Here is a 5,106-nt window from a genome sequence, read left to right as displayed (position 1 = left end):
TACTCTGTTTTTTTTTTTGTCTCACTCACTTGCTCCAAGTAAGTGCAGGAGTGTGTCGTTGTAGCCTAGAAAAAAACCCGCCTCTCCTGGCCATGTAATACCCAGGAAGAAAAGCCAGAGGGCGCTCACCCCCCATTCTTGCAGCAGCAGAGGTCAGTGCTTTCCAGTCTCTTTAAATCTGTGCGCCTCCGGTGCGTGCAAAACCACTGCCTGACATTTCTCTTTTTTTCTTTTTTTTTTTCGGTATGTGCTGCATAAGGTGGCCTCAGAGTCGGGTACACACGGTGTTGTCAGAGATTGTTCATTTATTTATAAGTGGAGTTGTCCTTTATATTCGGTTCCTGTTTGATATTTCATGTCGGGTCCAACTGCTCTAGCATCCTGTATGCGCCGCTCACCACTTCCTGATGTGCTGGGCCTGCATTTCACTACACGCTGCTGCTATACGCAGACCACATCCCCTTTTGTAATGAGTCACAAGCTGGCTACAGTGAAACTGCTCCCAGTGCTGGGGGTGGGGAGGGGGGGTCCTCTCCATCCTTCTAATGTCAGCTGTCCTACAGGTATGGTGTGCCTCAGGCCTCTCCAGTAATGTCTATGGTCCTGGAGATATAATGTGTCTGAGGCCTCTCCACCTTTATAATGTCTATGTCATAGAGGTATAATGTGACTCGGGCCTATCCAGTAATGTCTATGGTCCTGGAGGTATAATGTGCCTCAGGCCTATCCAGTAATGTCTATGGTCCTGGAGGTATAATGTGACTCAGGCCTATCCAGTAATGTCTATGGTCCTGGAGGTATAATGTGACTCGGGCCTATCCAGTAATGTCTATGGTCCTGGAGGTATAATGTGACTCGGGCCTATCCAGTAATGTCTATGGTCCTGGAGGTATAATGTGTCTCGGGTCTATCCACCTTTTGTAATGTCTATGGTCATGGAGGTTGAATGTGTCTTGGGCCCATCTACCCTTGTAATATATATGGTCCCTGGAGGTTTAATGTGACTCGGGTCTTCCACCCTTGTAATATCTATGGTCCTGGAGGTATAATGTGTCTCGGGCCTCTCTACCCTTGTAATATCTATGGTCCTGGAGGTATAATGTGTCTCGGGTCTATCCACCTTTTGTAATGTCTATGGTCATGGAGGTTGAATGTGTCTTGGGCCCATCTACCCTTGTAATATATATGGTCCCTGGAGGTTTAATGTGACTCGGGTCTTCCACCCTTGTAATATCTATGGTCCTGGAGGTATAATGTGTCTCGGGCCTCTCTACCCTTGTAATATCTATGGTCCTGGAGGTATAATGTGTCTCGGGTCTATCCACCTTTTGTAATGTCTATGGTCATGGAGGTTGAATGTGTCTTGGGCCCATCTACCCTTGTAATATATATGGTCCCTGGAGGTTTAATGTGACTCGGGTCTTCCACCCTTGTAATATCTATGGTCCTGGAGGTATAATGTGTCTCGGGCCTCTCTACCCTTGTAATATCTATGGTCCTGGAGGTATAATGTGTCTCGGGTCTATCCACCTTTTGTAATGTCTATGGTCATGGAGGTTGAATATGTCTTGGGCCCATCTACCCTTGTAATATATATGGTCCCTGGAGGTTTAATGTGACTCGGGTCTATCCACCCTTGTAATATCTATGGTCATGGAGGTATATAATGTCTCAGGCCTATCCACCCTTTTAATGTCTATGGTCATGGAGGTTTAAAGGGCCTCAGGCTTATCCACCCTTGTTAACCTCTATGGTTTATGGGGTATAATGTGTCTCAGGCCTCTCCGCCTTTATAACGTTATTTTGTTTCCAATGTTTTTATTAAATTTCCAAGTAGAAATACAATAATAGGACAGGTATAGTCTGTCCAAGCAGTATAATTCAAGTTACAGGTACGAGTCAATGAGAATACAACAGTATAACCAGCGCATGAGAGTTACCCAAATTTTTATACCACAAAACTGTCAACGGATATATAGGAAAAAAAAATAAATAATAAAAAAAAAATGGGGGGATTAACCAGAACTACTACCGGGCCTCCCGGCGGGGAGCCCAACTGATCTCAAAGACCCGTTACTCAGTAAAACAAGAGTCTCTCCGCCTTTATAATGTTTATGGTCATGGAGGTTTAATGTGCCTCTGGCCCATCCACCCTTCTAATGTCATTGGTCCTAGAGGTATGTTGTATATCATGCCTCCCCACCCTTCTCATGTCAGCTGTCCTTGGAGGTATCATATGCTTCAGGCTTCTCTACCCTTCTAATGTCATCTGTCCTGGAGGTACATTGTGTCTCGGGCCTCTCCACCCTAAGCTCAGGCTTAGAGAAGGGTGCTAGTCCTGGTTCACTGCTATGAGTACTGACTAGGAAGGGAGGCTGTGCTGGTTCTAGATTTCAGTGTGTGTGTGTGTGTGTGTGTGTGTGTAAGTATGAATATCTCTTAAGCAGCACATGGATGCAAGCCCACTCATGATGGAACGTGGCAACCTCAGCCTTGGCTCCAGACAGACCATGCCCCCCAATGGGGTTTTTACACCAGGGGCGGAGCGAAATGTGTTAGAGGCGTGGCCTGGCTGGAGCCCAGGCTATGGTTGCCACTTTCCATCACAAGTGGGCTTGCTTCCATGTGTGATATTCATACTTCCACACGCCAAGAGTCCTGGAGGTATATTGCATCTCGGCCTCTCCACCCTTCTAATGTCAGCTGTCCTGGAGGTATAGGGCCAGATTCACAAAAGAGATACGACGGTGTATCTCAGATACACCATCGTATCTCGGATTTTTTCTAGTCCTATCTATGCACCTGATTCATAGAATCAGATACGCATAGATAGGGCTGAGATCCGACAGTGTCACACTGTGTTACACTGTCGGATCTTTTTTTGGATTTAAAAATGGCGCCGCTGATTTACACTGAATAATATGTAAATCAGCGAGATACGCGAAATTCACGACCGTACGCGGACCCGACGCGGTGTTCTTACGTCGTTTCCGTAGCGCGGTACCCGTCGTATACTTACCCATGCTAAAAGCAGGGGTAAGTATTGTTAAGTATGGCCGTCGTTCCCGCGTCGATTTTGAAATTCCCTACGTCGTTTGCGTACGCCGATTCACGAACACGCGCGTCGCAAGTCCCGCTCACGTCGCAACCACTGACGTCCTATTGACGTCAGTGGGAGCAATGCACGCCGGGAAATTCCCCGGACGACGCATGCGTATTTAAATCGCCGCGGGAGCGCGCCTGATTTAAATATGACACTCCCCTAGCCGCGGAATTTGAATTCCGCTGGGGGAGTTAGGATCCGCCGTCGCAAGTTTGGAGGTAAGTGTTTTGTGAATTTGACACTTTCCTCACAAACTTGCGAGGGCGGATCTTAATTCACATAGGTTAAACGGATCTAAAGATCCGCTAACCTTTGTGAATCTGGCCCATAATGTGCTTCAGGCCTCTCCACCCTTGTGATGTCAATGGTCCTGGAGGTCTATTATATCTCAGGCCTATCTACCATTCTAATGTTTGCTGTCCTGGAAGTATAATGTACCTCAGGCCTCTCCACCCTTCTAACGTCCTCTGGCCTCTCCACCCTTCTAACGTCCTCTGGCCTCTCCACCCTTCTCACGTCCTCTGGCCTCTCCACCCTTCTCACGTCCTCTGGCCTCTCCACCCTTCTCACGTCCTCTGGCCTCTCCACCCTTCTCACGTCCTCTGGCCTCTCCACCCTTCTCACGTCCTCTGGCCTCTCCACCCTTCTCACGTCCTCTGGCCTCTCCACCCTTCTCACGTCCTCTGGCCTCTCCACCCTTCTCACGTCCTCTGGCCTCTCCACCCTTCTCACGTCCTCTGGCCTCTCCACCCTTCTCACGTCCTCTGGCCTCTCCACCCTTCTCACGTCCTCTGGCCTCTCCACCCTTCTCACGTCCTCTGGCCTCTCCACCCTTCTAACGTCCTCTGGCCTCTCCACCCTTCTAACGTCCTCTGGCCTCTCCACCCTTCTAACGTCCTCTGGCCTCTCCACCCTTCTAACGTCCTCTGGCCTCTCCACCCTTCTAACGTCCTCTTGCCTCTCCACCCTTCTAACGTCCTCTTGCCTCTCCACCCTTCTTACGTCCTCTTGCCTCTCCACCCTTCTTACGTCCTCTGGCCTCTCCACCCTTCTTACGTCCTCTGGCCTCTCCACCCTTCTTACGTCCTCTTGCCTCTCCACCCTTCTAACGTCCTCTTGCCTCTCCACCCTTCTAACGTCCTCTTGCCTCTCCACCCTTCTAACGTCCTCTTGCCTCTCCACCCTTCTAACGTCCTCTTGCCTCTCCACCCTTCTAACGTCCTCTGGCCTCTCCACCCTTCTAACGTCCTCTGGCCTCTCCACCCTTCTAACGTCCTCTGGCCTCTCCACCCTTCTAACGTCCTCTGGCCTCTCCACCCTTCTAACGTCTGCCGCCATGGAGGTAAAGTTGCATCAGTTTTGTATGCTTCAAGCCTTTCCCTTTTGTCATCTGTCCTGCAGGTAACCTAAACCTCTCGGGCCTCTCCATCTCCAATGTTCGTCTGTCCTGCAGGTGTTATGAGCCTCTCGGGCCTCTCCACTCTTCTAATGTCAGCCACAATGGAGGTTTAGTTACATAGTCAGTTTTGTGTGTCTCAGGCCTCTCTTCTTTTGTCATCTGTCCTGTATTATGTTCCTCAGGGGTCCCTGTTCTTCTAATGTCAGTTGCCCTGGAGGTAATATGAGCCTCTCAGGCCTTGCCACTCTTCTAATGTCAGTTGCCCTGGAGGTCTCATGCCTCCCTATCTTCTATTGTTGTCTGTCCTGCAGGTATAATGCGCCTCAGGCCTTCCAGTGTCCTGCAGGTATAATATGCCTCGCCGCTCTTCTAATGTCAGTTGCTCTGGGGCAGGGGGTCTCAAACTGGTGGCCCTCGAGCTGTTGCGAAACTACAAGTCCCATGAGGCATTGCAAGGCTGACAGTTACAAGCATGACGGGACTTGTAGTTTCGCAACACCTGAAGGGCCACCAGTTTGAGATCCATGCTCTGGGGTGTACATTGTGCCTCAGGCCTCTCTCATGTCCTCCTGTCCTGCAGATATAATGTATTGCTATAGCTGGA

Source organism: Rana temporaria, chromosome 7, assembly GCF_905171775.1.
Source record: "Rana temporaria chromosome 7, aRanTem1.1, whole genome shotgun sequence".
Taxonomy (NCBI): Eukaryota; Metazoa; Chordata; class Amphibia; order Anura; family Ranidae; genus Rana; species Rana temporaria.
The sequence above is the reverse complement of the archived record's forward strand: the minus strand, read 5'-3'. Positions refer to the sequence as shown.